Source organism: Pinus tabuliformis, chromosome 2_2 (assembly GCF_031772625.1).
Source record: "Pinus tabuliformis cultivar Carrire ecotype Pingquan chromosome 2_2, CPIR1, whole genome shotgun sequence".
NCBI lineage: Eukaryota > Viridiplantae > Streptophyta > Pinopsida > Pinales > Pinaceae > Pinus > Pinus tabuliformis.
This window is the reverse complement of record NC_142300.1, coordinates 1,038,773,109-1,038,794,823: the sequence shown is the minus strand read 5'-3', so window position 1 is coordinate 1,038,794,823 and position 21,715 is coordinate 1,038,773,109.

Genomic DNA, 21,715 nt, shown 5'->3' with positions numbered 1-21,715 from the left:
CAAGGGGTTAATCCTCCCATTTCTATTGTATTCCCTCCAAGTCATCTAGTCACTTCCTTTGATTGGAATCGACTGGCAGGATTTCCTCTTCCTTCTTATGTGCCCTTCCAGATCATAGTACAAGTTTGTAATATGATTGTACCTAACACTATTATAGATGAAGTTGCATCAGTGAGTATTTTTTCCTCAACTACTTGGCAAACACTCGGTTCGCCGCCGCTTGTGCCAGTTACCCAGAATTTGTTGGCTTTTAACAGAGGAACCAGTAAACCATTAGGGATCCTTCCATAGTTACCTATTACTTTGGGAGGAAAAATTGTTTATCTGAATGTGATGGTAGTCCCAGGACCTTTAGATTACAATTTAATTCTTGGGAATGACTATGTTTATGACATGGGAGCTATTGTTTCAACACTCTTTCGAGTGATTTGTTTCTCGCATGAAGGCAAAATTATCACCGTTGACCAACTTTCATTTCTTGGTCCAAATATGGCTTCCAGTCAACCATCTTCCCTAAATGGTCCTTTTGTACCAATGGTATAATCCCCACCACGGGTTAATTATGTGGCAACCTATTCCATACCTACATCAACTGATGATCAATTCAGTGATGTTGTACATCATGTACTAGGGGCATTGGACCAGATCTCTCCTTCATGACCCCTTATGAGTTGTGGTTGAATCTGAGGATGGTTCGTTGTCTTGTGTCAACCTCATTTAAAAATGAAACAAGGAGTATGAGGATAGTTCCTTGTCTTGTGTTCACCTCGATCAAAAATGAAACAAGGAATATGAGGATAGTTTGTTTTCTTGTGTCAACCTCGTTAAAAAATGAAACAAAGGGTCTATGAGGATAGTTCTTTTGCTGTGTCAACCTCACTAAAAAATGAAACAACCCCCACGAGGATAATTCGTGGTATTGTGTTAACCTCTTTAAAAAATGAAAGAAGGAATCTGAGCAGAGTTCCTTATCTTGTGTCAAGCTCATTAAAAAGTGAAACAAGGTCCCCTGGAGTGTTATAGACATTTTTGTGCCTTACAGCATTAAGCATGAAATGTCCATAATCTAAGGGATCCAAAGTCCCTAAACATGTTGTTCCTACCCCTAGAGGAACAAGGCTAACAAACCACAACAATTCACAGAAGTTCTCCACCAGAAACTGCTCAAAAACAAGTCAATTCAGGATCATTTCAGTGGCTACACTAGCTGTTTGCGCTAAATGTCAAAGCCAACACTGGCTACTTGCGTTGAATGTCAAAGGGAACACTGGCTACCTGCGCTGAATGAGAGTGGACATGTGGCAAGTTCATTTCTCAAGGTGTCAAAACCCAGGAAGTTTCCAAAATGACACTTGCCTCAGGGAATTCGACTGGTGATGAGTAAGAGGTTCCAAATCTCCAAGTGGAAGCAAGAACCTCCAAGTGGACTCAAGAACTGACAGAGGGAGGGGACACTTGTCAGATCTCAAGCTGACTCATCCTCTCTCCAAACATCTATATATGGATCTCTCCTCCATGAGATCTAAAGGCTAGAATTTTGTTATTGCAAAGAATTGCTGTTGGTTTGAGATTGGAATCATTGGGTGCTTAATTCTTTGAAGGGGGTGAAGATAGGAATTCCATTTGCTGGGAAGGAGATGCTGGATTGGAGCCCTCTGGGTTGTATCTCTTCCTGAACCTTGTTATTCATCAATAAAGCTATCTTGGTTTCTCCTATATACTGATGTATTTTTGAAGTATGAATGCATTAGTATGTTTAGTTTATTTCTAATCCTAAACTAGTTATGAATGTGAATATCTATCTTTGTGTAGTGTTCTTCTCTTGTCGCAAGTAGATGTTCTCTTGTGATCTTGCAGGAACCCGTTGAAGCTGGACAAGCAAGAAGGCAAGTAGCTGTTCTCTTGTGATCTTGCATGAACCTGTTGAAGCTCGGCGAGTGAGAAGGCAAGTAGCTGTGAACTCCCAAAGAGAAGAGAGACCGGATCGAGGGACAAACGGAAGACACCGGTAAGTCTATTTATCTCTCTTCTTTCACATTTCATAAAGGAAGAAACTAGAATAGTTGTCTCTGTTTGTTGCTAAGGCACTGTCACACCTTAGGTGGATAGGATCGTCCTACATAGGCATTTCTCCCCAGCGGAGTCACCAATTTGACTCGAGTATCGTTGAACATGAAATTAAGATGTATCCTGATGTCAAACCAGTAAGACAATGGCTTCGGCAGGTGCACCCCAAGAAAGTCGCTGCCATTAAGGCAGAAGTTGAAAAACTTCTCCATGCTGGTTTCATCTACCCGGTTCCTCTAACCGATTGGGTATCGAATATTGTCCCTGTTATGAAGAAACAAGGGACAATTAGAGTGTGTGTCGATTATAGGGATGTAAACCAAGCTTGTCCAAAGGACAACTACCCTACACCCTTCATTGACCAGATAATTGATGAATGCGCCGGATGTGAAATCTTTTCATTCATGGATGGATTTTCCGGGTATAATCAAATAAATATCCGCCCACAGGACCAGTCAAAGACTGCATTCATCTATCTGTGGGGCACATTCGCTTATTGAAAATTACCCTTTGGTTTAAAGAACGCAGGGGCGACGTTTCAGAGGGCAATGAATTATGCCTTCCATGACATCAAGAACATCGTTCAACCATATCTTGACGACCTTCTGGCTCATTCGCGAAAGCGGACTGATCATCCGCAGCATTTAAGAGCGATATTTCTACGTTACCGACACTACAAGATAAGACTCAATCCACACAAATGTGTGTTTTGCGTCGGTTCTGGTCGTTTACTTGGCTTTGTAGTCTCTAAGGATGGGATTCGTCTCGACCCTTGCAAGGTTTAGGCAATCATCAATTTGCCTCCACCTTCAAATTTGCTTCAGATTCAGAAACTCCAAGGGAAAGCAAACTTTCTGAGGAGGTTCATTCCAAATTACGCAGAACTTGCTAAAGGTTATACTCGTCTTTTGAAAAAGGATGTACCTTTCATCTGGGATCAGGTGGCGCAAGCTTCCTTTGATGCTCTGAAAGATTCTCTAGTAAAAGCATCATTAATGTATGCCCCGGACTATCAAAGAGATTTTAACCTATATCTGGATGCAGCGGATACGACCATTGCGATGGTTTTAGTTCAAGAAGTCGATGGAACTGAACATCCTATATATTATTTAAGTAAAAACTTGAATGATACAGAAAGCAAATATTCTTATGTTGAAAAGCTAGCACTCGCTGCTGTTCAAGCGATACAAAGATTTCGACATTATGTCCTCTTTCAGAAAACTACCATTTTATCATATTGCAACCCCATGACTTATATATTGTCGCGACAGTTGCTGGGAATTTGTAAAATCCAAATCAAAGAAAGCTTTAGTTTTCGCAGAATTATTGTGCGATCTCCCATCATCGTCCAACGATGAAACATCCGAAGAATCAATCATGGACGAAAGTTTGTTTCTGATATCTGCAAGCAATGAGTGGTATGGAGATATAATAATTTATCTCCAAACCCAAAAATTTAGGCCTAACACCTCTCACTCAGAACAAAAATGTATATGATACCAAGCGAAAGACTACATGATCGTCAGTGATACGCTTTACCGTCGTGGTGTCGATACAGTTCTGAGGAGGTGCCTCACCCATGAAGAGGCCGAAAAAGCCCTGAATGAGTGTCATTTAGGCGCGTGTGGGGGGCATCAATCTGGATATGATACAACACAGAAAATCTTACGAGTAGGATACTTCTGGCCAACCATGTTCAAAGATTGCATAACCGCAGTCAGAAGTTGCCATGCTTGTCAAATTTTTGATAGCAAAACCAGAAGACCACCCGCACCTTTACAGCCAATAGTTGTTGTTGGGCCTTTCGCCAAATGGGGCATCGATCTCATGACATGTAACCCCACCTCGACCAGGGGGCATGGGTATATTATAGTCGCCATTGACTATTTTAACAAATGGGCCAAGGCGATGCCTACATTAGATAACACTAGTGAAATAGCTGCACTTTTCTTTTTTAATCATGTAGTCGCCAGGTTCGGCGTACCACAGGCTATAGTTGCAGATCATGGGTCACATTTTCACAATCACATGATGGTTGAATTAGCTGCCAAGCTAGGGCTATCTCACGACAGCTCTACCCCGTATTATCCGCAAGCCAACGGACAAGTTGAAGCAATCAACAAGGTCCTGAAGCGTATGTTGCAAAGGATGATCGGGGTTCACAAAAGAAGGTGGCACCTAATCCTGTACTCAGCCTTGTGGGCTTACCAAACATCGGTAAGGAATGCGACCGGGTTCACGCCTTTCCAACTGGTGTATGGCCTGGAAGCAGTCTTGCCAATCCAGTGTGAAATTTCGTCTCTTAAACTCGCAATTGATCTCCTCCCCGGAACTTCGGAAGAAGAGGCCCGTTTCTTGGAATTAATCCAATTGGATGAAACCCGTCGTGACGCCGCTTTGGCTAATGAAGCCCATAAGAAACGAGTCAAGGCGCAGTTCGACAAAAATGTCAAACCCCGTGTCTTCTCAGAAGGTGACTTGGTCTTACTTTATGACCAAGAATCCGATAAATTGGGAGCAGGTAAATTTAATTCTTTATGGATGGGCCCATATATTGTTAAACGAGTGTTAGCAAAAGGAGCCTACGAGTCAACGGATTACGACGAAATTCCATTGGCGCAACCCCGTAATGGGTTGTACCTCAAGCGTTACTATGCTTAAATAGTAACCTGTATGCTTTTGTTGTATTTTGTTTTCGCTAAAGTTTGTTTTGGTCGAGTAATCCACCTTTTTACATTTATTGCAGATGTCGAACCTTCTGGAGACATGTGTTGGATATGCCGACGGAGCGAGTCGTAGTTCGCGGAACCTGTCCTCCGCAGCCTGGGCCATTTTTGATCCAAGCGGCGAGTTAGTAAGTTTCAGAGGTGTGTGTATTGGGCAATCAACGAATAACATCGCTGAGTATAGCGCGTTGATAGAACTACTCTCTGATGCCATCACCCATGGTATACGCCGACTAATCGTCAGGCTAGACTCACAACTCGTAATACTACAACTCAATGGTATATATTGCATCCGCAACCTAGCTATTTATCGCATGTTCCGAAGGGTTAAGGTTTTGGAAAGACAGTTTGATTTAATTCAATACCAGCATATTTCCAGAAACTTAAACACATTAACCGACTCATTAGAAAACTATGTGTTAGATAGACATTTGCGACATTTATAAAAAGAGACACATCATCAATGTTGTACATATGGATCATATAACTCAACCAGAATAAACCCCGAAAATCAAAATATATATATAAGTTGTTTATCGTTCGTACATATTGTTCTGTAACCAAGACAAAAAAAGGTCGCATGACCCAAAAACTCAAAAATGCTAGGGGGCACCGTAGCCTAGTGATGCTCATGATAGAACATCACGGCCTGCGCAATCATGCGCAAGAGACGAGTCCATCGTCTAGGCACACCAGTAGTATGCCGCTGCAACTGTAAAGGTAACTCATCAATCCTCACATCGGGAATGCCAAGAGTAAGGCTCTCAACCTGCTCCTGCACAGCTGTAAGGGTCTCGACCACATCAAGGTCACGGAGAATAACCCTCCCAGCAGTCTCCCCTGCTGGGGCAGCAACTGGCGCTCTTGGGCGAACTGCTGGATGAATAGGACCAACATCTGCATGCACACATGAGTTCGATTAAAGTCTTGATAGAATAAAGCACAAGGACGTTATAAATAAGAACAGTAAACAGTAATATGGTCGAAGATTTTACCAATAGCGCCCCACTGTTCGCCATCCGGCAGTACCAAGTCCGGATCACCTCGGAAATCCATACCAACATATGGATACTCAGAATAGACCATCTCCTGACGCTCGAACCACCTGAAGAAGGTATCAGTGCAAGAAATTTGAGATTGACCAACATGCCTAGACATGTGATCAACCCATCTCTGCATGTGTGGCTCGGTAGGAGAAGGCAAGTCGAATGCGATATACTGAGGCTGCATCAGTGGTATTTTCTCCAAGGCAAAGGCAGTCAGAATAGAACCAAATCCAAAGTTCTTCAGCTTCTCGTCCTTTACCTTGTTCAAATGACTTTTCATCTGAAGAAGTACTGCATCACACCAATTGAATATTTTCGGTTGGAGGCACTCCAAGGCATGCTGCACATAGGATCTATTGGCAACATGAAGAGATGCGCTACCGACCATCCTACCAATAGTATACAGAATGGACCTGAGAGACCTGTCAGTAATCTCACGGATAACAACATTTCCGTCTCTACTCGGCTGGGATCCTTCCCTGCAATACTGGCGGACATAATCTCTCACGAACTCATTCCCTCGGGCCGAACCTGACAAAGAAATGGGGGCACCCCGCCTCGACAAACCAGTCAAGAAGTAAATGTCTACCACGGTCAAAGGGATGGATTTGCTCCTGATCTGAAATACTTGGTTGATAGGATCCCAAGCATCAAGCATATACTGCAGTAAGGAAATCTGTGCTCTCATATTAGAGATACAGAAGAACTTCAACAGGCCACAGTTCCGCAGCGCGTTCACCGTGACAGGGTCATGGAGGGCAATCATGTCCTCTTCTTCATGTTCTCGTTCTCGCCATGTAAGGGTCATTTTTCTCAAAAGTCCCTGTAAAACAAACAAGAGAAAGAGTAAGATCCTGGATTTGATGAGAAACTGGCGAAATTTTCATCAAAAACTGTGCAACAGAACTGTTTTTCTATGCCCAACGCAACTGGCTAGTGTTCCACCTACGTTGAAGGTCAAACTGCCTTCATACAGCTTGACATTCAACGCAGGTTTCGAATGGACTACCTGCGCTGATGGCAGAGCGCCCTAGCAAAACCCAGGGGCTCAGGGGAACAGGAAAATAGGCACAGAATGGAAAAAGGAAACCATGAAAAGAAAGAGCTAGGGTTTAGCTCCTACCTGGTCCAGACGGCGCCGAAAATTTTCCGCAGAATCTCCCGAAATCAGCTGATGAAAATCAAGGGGGAAGAGGCACCTCCAAAGCTCCAACAAACCAAGTTCAAATGAAATGGTAAAATGAGAGGTAAAAACACCTTTTAATTGCTTTTTACGTAGTTCAAAGCGAAATATTAGGGTTCTAATCTCATTTTCAAGCAAATGTTATTCATTTCTAACTAGTTTGATGCAGCAATTGAGGATACAGTACTACCTTTGAAAAGGGCAAAGCTAGTTATGGTAAAAAATAAAAAATTTGACCATATAATATCGAGCAGTTTTAGCACACAGTTCATACTCGTTAAAAAATAAACGCAAGATCCGAGCAGTTTTAGCACATAGTTCATGCTCGTTAAAAAATATACATAAGATCGAGCAAGTGTTTCAACCCGCGTTTAAGCTCATTAAAAAATGAACTATCCCAGTAAATAACCACTGTGAATGTAACCTTATCAGCCATTAAAGCCTTGGTCGTGTTTGCACCACTTTTCATTTGGCCGATCGTTCACCTCCATATGTTTGTTTACCCATTTTGAGGAACAGCTGCGAAGAGTGATTTCACCTAGCCATCCTTGTAACACTGCCGTGATTGGAAAATTCCAACCTGTACCTGGAATCATCTGCTAACCCTGTTTATCACTCATTCCTCAAAAGACGAGTCTTCTTTAAGCTCTTTTCAACTGACTCGTAAAATATGAAAAGATTGCCGAGTCCTTGGCCTTCCAGCTCGTTAAAGGGACAGGAAGAGCTATCCCTCCTCTAGATTTTAATCTTTTTGGACCTGAGGGATTATTCCGCAAAAAGATTGAGCGCTTGTTTTATTCGGCTCGTTAAAACTATCGAAAACTCATCCCTTCTGTATTGTTTTATACTTTTTCGGACTTAAGGCATTAGATGACGAAAAAGGACTTTTGGAGTTAACTTTATGTACCTTTTCAGACTCTCTAAAAATGAAAAGGACCGAGTTATCCTTGTCGTTAGACTCGTTAAAATCATTAAATAGCGGCAAACTTGTCTTTAGACGAGAACGAGTTTCACTATCGCTAGGCTCGTTAAAACATAGCGATGGGCTTGCCCGAAGGGCAGGTTATAGAACAAGCATATGTTATCCTCCTCAAGCTTGCCAAAAATAAAGAGGTACTGGTCAGTAATGACTAGGGAAAAAATTGGGAGAAACTCAAGAAAACTTTGATGGTAGCAAGTTGCTCTTGAACATGACACTTTTCCTCCGTACCACAATCGGGTTGGGTTGTTTCATTCACTGGTCACATCCATGGTTTCGCCATACCATCCATATTTGGGGTAATGCTACCGATCCATCGCATCAGTGTCGCCACATGTTCAAGAGAAGTCGTTCAAAAAAAGTCAACCGTGTCCCATCCACTGCCATACATTATCCTTCATCCTTTCATGACCGCCACCCTGAATCATATATCACAGATTGTTTTCACCTCCATCAAAATCATTAGCTACATTTCGTGTCAGTGATGTGGGATTCATTAAGGACCTCCTTTGACGGATCGCTTCTTGTCGACATCAGCTCATTATCCAAGAAGTTGATCTAGGAACAACCCCTTCAGTACTTTGAAGCTTGCATGCCTCAATGGCAAGTTTCTCACTTCCAGCGACAGGTATACATCAATGACCTTCGACCGAAAGATTTTGCGTGGTGTTCGACGCCAAGTCCTTTATTCACACCACGTGAATTGTACTGTAGTACCTTGAGGGTCATTATCATTATCGGTGATTCCTCTCGCGCTTGTTAACAGTTTAAATCATTGACCAGTAATCAAGCGATGTCTTTCTATGTTCGACTTCAGAACATTTCTCACATGGATCGACTTGTACTTAGAGTGAAGATTGAACGAGTTTGAAGACCCCGGATCTAGTTTCATCCATCCACGCTGCGATATATATTCAGGAAAGATAAAGACATTGACATGTACATCATTGCAGCAGATAATCATCCTACTCAAAGGATGATAATTTCATCAAAATTATCAGTCTACCATCAGACGATTGTCTGTTCTATGTACAGAAAAATGAATTTATAAAGCTGAGCATGGGAATGCCCGCCTCAGCTAGATCATGAAAGCAGTATGAAAAATAATGTATTGTATTGTATCTTATTATAGGTCTCCTCCTAGCATTGGATGAACTTCGGATCCCCCTGATAAAGCATTTCACCCGATAAACAACCTCATACTTTAGGGGGCAACTATTATAGACATTTTTGTGCCTTACAGCATTGAGCATGAAATGTCCATAATCTAAGGGATCCAAAGTCCCTAAACATGTTGTTCCTACCCCTAGAGGAACAAGGCTAACAAACCACAGCAATTCACAGAAGTTCTCCACCAGAAACTGCTGAAAAACAAGTCAATTCAGGATCATTTTAGTGGCTACACTAGCTGTTTGCACTGAATGTCAAAGCCAACACTGCCTACCTGCGTTGAATGTCAAAGGGAACACTGGCTACCTGCGCTGAACGAGAGTGGACATGTGGCAAGTTCATTTCTCAAGGTGTCAAAACCCAGGAAGTTTCCAAAATGACACTTGCCTCAGGGAATTCGACTGGTGATGAGTAAGAGGTTCCAAATCTCCAAGTGGAAGCAAGAACCTCCAAGTGGAAGCAAGAACCTCCAAATGGACTCAAGAACTGACAGAGGGAGAGGACACTAGTCAGATCTCAAGCTGACTCATCCTCTCTCCAAACATCTATATATGGATCTCTCCTCCATGAGATCTAAAGGCTGGAATTTTTTTATTGCAAAGAATTGATGTTGGTTTGAGATTGGAATCATTGGGTGCTTAATGCTTTGAAGGGGGTGAAGACAGGAATTCCATTTGCTGGGAAGGAGATGCTGGATTGGAGCCCTCTGGGTTGTATCTCTTCCTGAACCTTGTTATTCATCAATAAAGCTATCTTGGTTTCTCCTATATACTGATGTATTTTTTATGTATGAATGCATTAGTATGTTTAGTTTATTTCTAATCCTAAACTAGTTATGAATGTGAATATCTGTCTTTGTGTAGTGTTCTTCTCTTGCCGCAAGTAGTTGTTCTCTTGTGATCTTGCAGGAACCCGTTGAAGCTGGACAAGCAAGAAGGCAAGTAGCTGTTCTCTTGTGATCTTGCATGAACCTGTTGAAGCTGGGCGAGTGAGAAGGCAAGTAGCTGTGAACTCCCAAAGAGAAGAGAGACCGGATCGAGGGACAAACGGAAGACACCGGTAAGTCTATTTATCTCTCTTCTTTCACATTTCATAAAGGAAGAAACTAGAATAGCTGTCTCTGTTTGTTGCTAAGGCACTGTCACACCTTAGGTGGATAGGATCGTCCTGCATAAGCATTTTTCCCCACAACAGGGAGCAAAGTTCCAAGTCGAGTCTTTGATTAGATCTCGTAAAATCCCAGTTGAGTCTTTCAACTTGATCTTGTAAACGAACCTTCATTCCATCCACCTGATAGCCACAAGTAGTCTACTTAGGTGAATATAATGAAGCTTGGGGGCATGCACCTAGTGGTAAAGTTAAGTTTCCCTGTAGGTTATGTGTAGGGAATAACCCCGTTCACATTTTTCCCTATCTAGACAAAGCCGAAAAGGTGTTGGATAACCATACTACTTCATCACAGCGACTTCCATCTGGTTACAGGAGAATCTCCCTTTCATCATGTTGGGGGCATGTAAACCAATTTCAAGCATAGTTTCTCCTCATTTCAATCTTGTGTAAAAATGAAATTGAATCCAAGAATAGTTTGTCATTTCAAGCTTGTGTAAACATGAAACTGAACCCAAGCATAGTTCCCTATGGTTCAAGCTTGTCTAAAAATGAACCTATTTCCATTTTTAACCCTCGTGATCGCCATTCTATTAGCCTTTTTCATCAAATGAGCCTTGGTTGTTTTCATCCCATCGCCACCATCCCTTTGGCCGATCATACACTTTCACTTGGTTGTTTTACATTTTTTGAGAAACAGTTGCTATCCTAGACACCACTCATTCCTCAAAGTGGAGTCCTCTTTAAGCTCTTTTCAAACTCTCTAAACATGAAAAGATTGCCAAGCGCTTGTCTTTTCCAGCTCGTTAAAGGATTGGAAACGATATCTCTCTTGTATTATTTTACGCTTTTTTGGAATGGAGAGATTATTTTACGAAAAAGAACTTGTGGAGTTTCCTTTTCATCCCTTTTCAAACTCTCTAAACATGAAAATGACCGAGTTATCTTTGTCATTAAACTCGTGAAAAACATTAAATAGCGACAAAGTTGTCCATCTAGACAAGACTGAGTTTCACCTTCCCTAAACTTGTTAAAACATCAAATAATGATGGATTCACCCAAAGGGTGAAATTATACAACAAGAATATGTTATCCTCCTCAAGCTTGATAAAAAATAAAGAGGTACCGGTTAGAAATGACTAGGGAAAATGAGAAAAAGTCGAGAAAACTTTATGGTAGCAGGTCGTTCTTGAACATGACACTTTCACCTCATCACCGTGACTATGTGGGTTGGGTCATTTAGCTTGATGGTTATCACACCGTTGGTCTATCATACCATCCATTACTTTGTTTTGGGTCAATGCTACCAATTCACTTTAATGTCGATGATATGTTCAAGAGAAGTCATTCAGTTCAAAACTTCATCCTTTACACTACAGTAAACCTTCATTTTCATGCCCTCCATTCCTGAACCTTGTGTCGACAGTCGATGTTTCATCTCCAAAATCATTTACCTTGTTTTGTGTCATTGATGTGGGATACATCGAGGCCCTCCTACGACGAGTTTCTTCTTGTCGACATAAACACATCATCCAAGAAGTTGACTTAGAAACACCCCCTCAGTACCTTGAGGCTTGCATACATCAATGGCAGGATTCTTGCTTCTGGTGATAGGTTGACATCACTGGCCTTCGACCGAAAGACTTCATATGGTGTTCAACATTAAATCATTTATTCACACCATGCGAAATGTACCACAGTACCTTGAGGGTCATTATCATTATCGGTGATTCCTCTCGTGTCTGTTAACAACTCACATCATTAGATGGTAATCAGATGATGTTTCTCCATGTTCGACTTCAAATAACCTATTCACATGGTTAGACTTGTACATTGAATGAAGATTGGATGAGATTGAAGACCCCGGATCTAGTTTCATCCATTTGGGCTGCGATATATTTTCAGGAGTACTATATCAAATGTACAAATGGCCTTACATTCATGGGTCTATATCTGTAGACAACTATATTTGTACATGTAATGAAAGTTTATAAGCTTAGCATGGGTATGCCTTCCCTCAGCTAGTTCATGAGAAAAAATCAGATTATCATGATATTTGTATTGTAACTGATGCATGTCACCTTCCACTTTGAAACCTTCTCTCCAAATGGTAAAGAATTTCACTCGACATATTTATTTCCGACTTCATGCTTTAGGGGGCAACTATTATAGGTCAATTTGGGCACATCAACCCCACTTCTAGATCAGTACTATTAGGGTTTATCCATCCCTAATTCAGTTGTTTTCATTCCCTAATGAGGTCAACCTACATCAAGGTTGTCTCCCAAGCGTTTCCATGACACCATTCATCCAAAAAGTGCCCCTAGGGAGATCAGCACAGGCAGCTTTCTATCGAGCTGCATTGCAATGCAGGAATTGCATTGAATGGGTGCACTGCAACATATCTAGCCTTTGTTTCACCTACGCTGAGTGAGTTTCAACTAATTTTTTATGAATCCATTGGATTCATCATCCAATGGATACTTCTGGAAGTTTCCAAGTTGGTTGAGCTCGCATTTAGATGAGGACGAGGATTAATGAACCTCAATCCATTATCCCTTCCTCCATGGAACCACCTCCAAAATTTCGCAGAGCATTCATGAGGGCCATTAATGGCTTAACCTCCTCCATTCAGCTATAAATTGATCAAGCATTCAAAAGAGTGATCTAGGTTGGAATTTCTTGAGCTAAGGAGATGTTATTTGAATGAGATTAGTGAGGGTACTGTAATGATGTCGAATTGTTGCTTCATGAGGAGAGAAGGGATTGAACTGGAAGGAGGACACTGAATCAAGCATGAACATTCATGGGTTGTAATCTTTCCTTTCATTAATAAAGAATTCAAAGCTTTTTCCATTCATGTTCTTATATGTATATCGTATTCTGGATTCTATGATATGTTTAATTAACAGATCTTTATTGTATGCTTTGATTAGTTTCTGTCTCGGCTTGTGTGCAGGTACTTTCTAAGCAGATTAAGTATGGAAAGGAGCGGAAAAATTAGTCAAAGGAGAGAGGGAGCAAGCAAAAGCTACAGGTTGGTTTCTCTTCCCGCTTCTCTTATCTGTTGATTATAGAAAAGGTAGCGAATTACTTTGTCTGTTGTTTCTAAGCTAGCTACTAAGTCTAAAGGGTTAGGCATTTGTAAAAAACACTAAATTTTCCCAAAACACTTATGAACTTAGATCTCTCTTCCAACTCCTTATTAAAGACAATTCCAATTACTCTCAAGAATTTTGAAATGATTTAGTATTTGAAAATTTCTTTCAATAATCTCAGGGAGGAAATTCCAAAAGTGGAGTTTTTTTCCAAATAGAATAGTTGTCATGTCCTTCATTGGAAATTGTGGCCTTTTTAGTATACAAGCATTCAAATTATCTATCTCTCAAAGAACAAGAGGTCATTTTGCATCTATGAAAGAATATTATTACTAATGATTAGATATATTGCTTTTGTATTATGTTGTCTACTTTTGAGATTCATTTGGAAAGGAAATAAGTGTATACAAAATGTTGATTCTTGCAACAAATTATCCAAATGTTAGAGCAGAAAAGGATCCCATATCAAGAGATTCACATAACAACTAATGGATTTACCAAGGCCAACTTGTTAGGAAAAAATATTTTTGTAATTTATAAGGGAACTTTGATTGATGACACACTTATTGCTATGAAAGTTTTGCAATTGCAAAAGACAAGGTTGAAAAGAGTTTTAGAGTAAAATGTAATGTTCTACTAAAGTTTCAACATTGAAATCTGGTGAAAATCGTAACTTCATGTTCCCACCTCCATTTTAAAGTATTAGTGTTACAATTTATGTATAACACAATCTTGGAGAAGAATTTGTATCCTAGTAGAAGTGATAACAATGGTGAATACGCATGTGAACTAGAATTGAAAAAACAATTAGAAATTTCCATAGAACAGGCCCATTCCATGGAATACCTTTATCATGATTATTTTGTTAAAAATAGCAACAATAAATTCCAATTTATTTTGTCCTTGAATTAAATTTTAATTCTATTCTGATAACCACTTGTAATAATTAATTAAGTTAAATTGACTTATTTGACTTAGGAAATTCGAGTTAGAAGTTTATCTAGAGTCATGTAGAGAGACCCCTAAATTTTAGGGGCCCAGGTTGAGTTCTGTGGATTTGTAATTAGAACACTCAGTCTAACTGAGTTATAGTCAAATAAACTAGTTCTAACTATTGGAGAAACTAGTAGAGGTCTAGTAGTGGAGTAGTGCACTAGTGCATCACTAGTACCACACCTGTTAACTAAAGATTCACTCACAAATTATTCATGCATGTTAGTTCAGTGAAGACCAAATTGAGATTAGAGTTTAGGGACAATGCACTATCAGTTGTATGACTTTCCAAGTTGTATAGATGGTGCATGTGATTAGTTGAGGACACATGTTTGAATTGCACAGTTATGGAGAGTGGATTTCCCAATTAAAAATGGGATAATTCTCTCAGGAATTTTGAGAGGAAGTGGGGGCTTGGCAAGAAACAGAATTGGTTAAGTGTTGGTTTGAGCTGGCTTGTGAGGCAGAGAGTTAGATTTTACTAGTGCAAGAATTTTTCAGGATGAATAAGCATTGTATTTTCTTCTCAGATCTTCTGGTTAATTTAATCTAGATAGTCAGGGTTTTTAGCAGTTGCTTTCCCCAGAGAAATATTGTGTTATGTGTGATTGATGTTCTTCTTCTTTCTGCTTATTTTTTTCATCGATCATTATTGGTTTCCACTGAGAAGATTAAAGTATATTCTTGTCTTGTGTTTTAGAAAATCACATAAGTTGTTGAATATACAGAAAAATATACATGGTATTAGAGTTGAAGACAGTATAGAAGAGGAGATTTCAAGTTTGGTGTGTAGGTGAAAATTGAATTTGCAAGTTCATACTTCAGAGAAACAATATGTCTTTCTATGGGTTGCGACTTGAGTATGCCTTGGAGGGTAGCTCGAATTACATAGCTTAGAAGGAAATGATGGAAGTAGTACTGCAAGACAATGGCCTCAAGGAATTCATAGATCATGACATTCCTAAGCCTCCAACATCAGATGCTAAAGATCTGGTTAAATGGAGAAAGTGTGTGGCAAAAGTGAGAAGGATTATCCTGGAGGGAGTTCGATACCACATTGTCTCGAGTCTTCATGGCAAGGATACTCCATACTCAATGTGGAAGGCATTGATGAACTTGTTTCAAAATAGCAGTGACAGTAGGAAATTGTCACTGAAGGACAAACTCCGAAAGATCAAGATGGAGAAGGGCAACTCTATTCTGAAGTACTTGACCAAGTTCACCCATTGTTGGGATGAGCTTGGAAGTGTTGGGATCACTATTTCCAAGGACAATATGGTGAGCCTATCTCTTTTAGGACTTCCCAAGAGTTGGCATAGTTATCAAGACTCTGTCAATGGGAGGGAGAAGCTACCAGATTGGGAATGGCTATGGTTGGATTTGGTACATGAAGAGATTCAGAGGAATACCAGAGACTGATCCTCATCAAAGACTGATGATGAGGAAAATTGTGCCTTAGCGGGGAAGGGGAAGGCATCCCATTCCAAATCAGATTCTTGTCACGGAGGCAAGAAGAAGGACATGTCGAAAGTCAAGTGCTTTCATTTTCATGAGTTGGGACATTTTTCCACAAAGCGTCTGCTTAAGAAGGCTGGTAAGAATCCCTCAGGAGGAGTGGCAAGAGGTGAGGCGCTTACCTCACAATTCGAATTGGACTTTACCCTCATTGCATTTATGGTGTCATTGATGATAGGTAGTTTATGGTACCTAGAAAGTGGAGCTTATTTCCACATGACTGGTAACAAGGAGCTCTTCAGTAACATGTAGGAGAAGGATCTCCAGATGCATATCGATATGGGTGATGACGGGAGGTATAGTGCTACCGAGCTTGGTACATTTACCGACGGGAGGTATAGTGCTACCGAGCTTGGTACATTTACCTTTCACAGGGAGTCAGGTGCTCCCCTCACTTTGCGAGATGTTATGTATATTCTTGGTTTGAAGAAGAACTTGGTATCTGTTTCCATGTTGGAGGATAGAGGCTATGATGTGATCTTTAGTAAGGGAAATGTGTTCCTTCGTCACATAGCCACGAGACAGGTAAAGAGGATAGGAGTTTAGGTGAAGAATCTCTACAGGTAAAAAGGATAAGGGTACAAGTAAAAGGGATAAGGGTTCAGTATGTGCTTCATTAATTATGTTGTCTCTTTCCTATTTTAATGCACATAATATAAGTTATGCTTTATGGTCCCAACATCTATACATATCCATTCATGGGTGTATATGGGGTGACCTTCATTACCAATGCATGTGTTTTGTGTTTTAGAAGATCCTTTGGTTCCTTCTTCTCTTGTAAAAATTGTACGATATCTTCCAAATCCATGGAGTCTCTTTGACTTGAAATAGGTGTGTCTAGACGCTTATATTATATTCTTGTTGGGAGAAATAGAGTGACTTTAAACCATTTAATTCTAAAACAACTCTAATTCACATTACTGAAATTAACGGAATACATTTTACAAAAGTTACACAAAATCTTTGGTAGCCTAATCTTTCTTAATAAATAATAAATCGTTATCATCAAACAATACAGAATCAAAAGGTTTTCAAAATAAATAACATTTTATCAAATCATTATTATATTGGTTTATTAATTGAATTTTATTAAATTAAAGGAACTTCTATTATTAAATAGAGTAATGAGTGATGGGAGATTACATTATAGTTTTTGGTTTACAGATTGGTGAGACACCGATTTCTTGCTTATTTTTAATATAAAAAAATTATAATTGGTCGATAAAAAGGAGGTGGGAAATCAAGTTGAATGGTAAACCATTCACACGAAACTTTGCGTTTCAACGAAAACATCGGAAACCAATTTTCTCAGCAGAGTGGAACACTTTTTTACCGATCACCATTCATATGTTTCAACGAAAACATCAGCACCCAAATTTCTCCGCGGAGCTGTAACACTTTTTTTATTAATGACTGATGTAACATTAACTTTGTTATTAATTTTTTTTTTTTTAATAGAACGGATGAATGATGTTATGTTTTTTATGTTTGATTTTTTCTTTTTACTTTTTTTTTGTTTGGGTTAATTGATTAGATTGACTCCAGATTAAGGAAGTTTGTTTATCAAGATGAAAGAAGATAATAAAATTTATAATTTTCTTTATTATTATAAAAAATATATAATAAATAATAAATTAATTAATTTTAAAAATATTATTAATCTGTACTGTAAAATAAAATAATTTTTTTATTATTTATTTATAGAATTAAAATATACATCAAATTTTTGAGATTTATTTTTCAATTATAAAAATAATATTAAAAAATCATATATAAATTGTAATTGAGCTCAAAATGATGGTATGGTGAATCAAATTAATTTGGAACAAGTTACAAACACCATAAAATGAAAATTAAGATTGGGTTTCGTTTACATCATATTTACTAAGGCATATGGTGTTCGTGTTTTTCAACATGGGCATTGTGTTCATGTTTTTCAACATGAAGGAAAGCTTGAAAATTGTAAGAATTTACAAGGTAAGTTCTTTAGATAGAACACCAAAGGACACCACTCACAAATAGATCACAGATCAGTACACCAATATTTTTGACGTGGTTAAAACCCTCAAAGAGGGAAACATACCACAACTTGAGCCAACGCGGCCACTTCAGGGAATTTATTAATGTAAAAGAAAGAAAATTTACATAAGCTTGTCTCATGAACGATCACCTAACAAATGACCCTCCATGCTCTTTAAATAGAGATCATGGACTAATCGGGTGTTAAGTCACGGATCAAGTGTCGGTAATACTGAGGAGAGAATGAACCGTCAGATCACTTCATGTCTAGAACATATCATGACCGCCAGATTGTAAGTTACAAAAAGTACATACTAAAGAAACACACTTTACCTAACTATACACTAGACCAAGTTGTACTTAATATCCTAACATCCACCCTTAAGAACAACTTCAAATAGGATTGAAGAATGTACAAAGATGACACACTAGGAGAAGGAAGGAGGCATTAGAGCCTATCCCCCCTTAGTGACAACTTCCTGAACTCCACCCATAAATCGAAGTTTAGTAAACTTTGCCTCTGTGAGAGCCTTTGTAAAGATGTCTGCAACTTGATCATCGGTTGAAAAATATTGCACTTCAAGAACATGGTCATGAATGAGCTTTCTGATGAAGTGCATGTGTAGTTCAATGTGTTTGCCACACTAATGTTGGACTGGATCTTTACATAGTTGAATGTAATTTTGGTTATCACACCAAAGTGTAATTGGAATTTGTTCCTGAAAACCAAACTCTGACAGGATCTGATGAAGCCACAGGGCTTCCTTACAAGCTTCAATGGTGCCACGATACTCTATTTATGTTGAAGAAAGAGAAATGGCACTTTGTTTCTTGGAAGCCCATGTAATGGGTCCAAAATGAAGAGTGAAGACATAACCTGCAGTAGACTTCCGATCATCAGGGTCACCAATCCAATTGGAATTAGTGAAACCAACCAATAGAGGAGATGCTTCTTCATTGTAATGAATCTCAAACTGAACTGTACCTCAAACATAACAAAGTAATCTTTTAGTTTCTTTCTTATGACGTTCATGTGGGTTTTTCATAAACCAAGCAACAAGGCCAACAACAAAGGAAAGGTGAGGATGAGTATGGGTCAGAGAAAAAAAATTTCCAACAAGATGACAGTATAAGGTAACATCAACTTCAGGGGAAGCACAAGTGACTGAAAGTTTGGCTCCAGACCGAAAGAGAGAAGGGGTTGGCTTACAGTCTTCCATGTGAAAGCAGTGTAGAATATCACATGCATACTTGGACTGGGAAAGGAAAATACCTTCTTTGGATTACAAGACTTGAAAACCAAGAAAATAATGCAAGTGTCCTAAGTCTGTCATTTCAAACTACTTTTTAAGGATAGACTTCACATGGTTTATAAGGTTGCGATCACTACCAGTAAGGATAAGGTCATCAACATAGAGAACATGAATGATAAGAGACTTACCCACTTTCTTGGTGTAGACAATATTGTCAGAATAACACCTAGAAAAGCAAGTATCTAAAAGAAAGCTATCCATTTTGGCATACCAAGCCCGAGGGGCTTGCCTGCGACCATAAAGTGATTTCTTAAGATGACATACAAGGCTGAAGTCTATTTTTATAAATCCAGGAGGTTGTTCCATATAGATTTCTTCATGCAAGTCCCCATGCAAGAAGTCAAATTTAACATCCATCTAATGGACTTCCCATTTGAAATAGGTAGTAGGGAAAATAACAAGGCGAATAGAGTTCATTTTTGCAACAGGGGAGAAGGTTTCAGTATAGTCAATGCCTTCAGCTTGTGGAAAACCCTTAGCAACAAGACGAGCTTTATGTTTATCAACTTTTCCATCTAGTCCAAACTTGGTTCTATAAATTCATTTTCATCTAACAAGTTTTCATCCCTTTGGAAGAGGAACAAGGTCCCATGTATCATTTGCCAAAAATGAATGATATTCTTCATTCATAGCTGCGTCTCAATCTACATGGCCTGAATCTTCTGCAAAGGTGTCAGGATCATAATTCGTTGAAGATTGGGCCAGTAAAGAAGAGGCTCTATCGAACTGAGAACGTGTAAGACGTTGATTTGTAGGATCACCTGCAAGAGTACCTGTTGCATCCCAAGTAGTGCAGACCCATTTTGGAAGCTGAGGAGATGAAGACGGATCCCGAGAAGGTGGGAGAGGATTGTCATCCTCACTATCATCATCTAAAGAAGGAATATTTTTAGAAGTAGAAGGGATAGAGAGAGGTGGCACATCCTTCGAACTAGGCTTGTAGGCCGATATATTTTCGGCAAACTTTACATCTATTCTAATGATAATATTTTTGGATTTAGGTTGAAGAAGTCTATATCCTTTGACATCTTCAGAATATCCAACAAAAATACATTTTTCACTCTTAGGTTTTAAGGCTTTATGTTTCTCATCTGGAATATGGGCCCATGCTTCACTTCCAAAAACACGAAAGTGACTTACATCTGGTTTAATTGAGCTCCATGCTTCTTGTGGAGTGATATTTTTTAAAACCTTAGTAGGAGTGTGATTTACTATGTAATTTGCACAATTAATTGCTTCTTCCAAAAAATTAAGACTAAGTCCTTTAGATTGAAGCATGCAATTATCCATTTCTGTTGAGGTGCGATTCTTCCTTTTAACTACACCATTTTGGTGTGGAGTATATGGAACAATATGTTGCAATTGAATTCCATGCTTAGTGCAAAAGTTGATGAATTTGTTGTTAACATATTCTCTGCCATTATCAGATCTTAGCGTAAGAATTTGATGTCCAGAGTGTTTCTCAACAAGGGCCTTAAAGGCCAAGAACATGTTAAAGACTTCACTCTTGAGTTTTAAGAAGTATACCCAAGTGCATCTAGAGAAATCATCAGTAAACGTTAAGAAATACTTGTAGCAAGAGAATGAAACAGCTGGAAGTGGACCACATAAATCACTATGCACAAGTTGTAAAGGGGCCGAGGTGTGCAAAGAGGCATGGTTTTCAAAACTATCCCGATGATGTTTTTTGAGTACACATCCAGAACAAACACCATGTTTGCAAGATACCATAGGAAGACTTGTCACCATGTTTTATTTACATATATTTTGAAGGGAGTGATAGTTTAAGTGTCCAAATCACTCATGTCAAATTTTGCTCACTTCATTATTATGAACAACAAATGCCGAGGGAAGAGCTGATGACCCAAAGTTGTTAAACTTATAAAACCTTGTAGAATCATCAATAATGTCAGTAGCTAAAATTTGTCTACGATCTCTTAGGTCAAAGATAAAAGGTTGCAAGATAAGGTAGGAACACATAATACATCATTAAATTGACCATTGTCTAGATGAATAGTTCCAGTCCCTACAACACTAAGAGATCTATCATCACCAACATATATATTTTGGTGTTACAATCATTTAAAGAATAAAACATGGTTTTGTTTTTGACCATGTGATAAGAAGCTCCAGAATCAATGAGCCACTCATGAGAATTAGAAGAAGAAGATATATTTAGTGCATAACTAGATCGAGATGCTTGACAACCACATGCAGAAAGTGTTATTCCAGAAGATGAAGTTGAAGTTGAAGAGTGCTCCAAATGTATGTTATGCTTCTTCGTTGTTGATTCCAAGGCTTCCATCTTCTTAAATCATTTGGATTCTAAGTGGCCATCATGATTACAAAAGTTTCAATGTCTATTAGTCTTCTTCCCTTTGTTTTTAGTTGCCTTATCATTTTGTTGAGTTGATTTTTCATTTTGAGACTGAAATGGCTTAGGACCCTTGTTTGGTTTAGGAAAATTCTTTTTAGGATGCTTCTTCTTATGATTCTTTG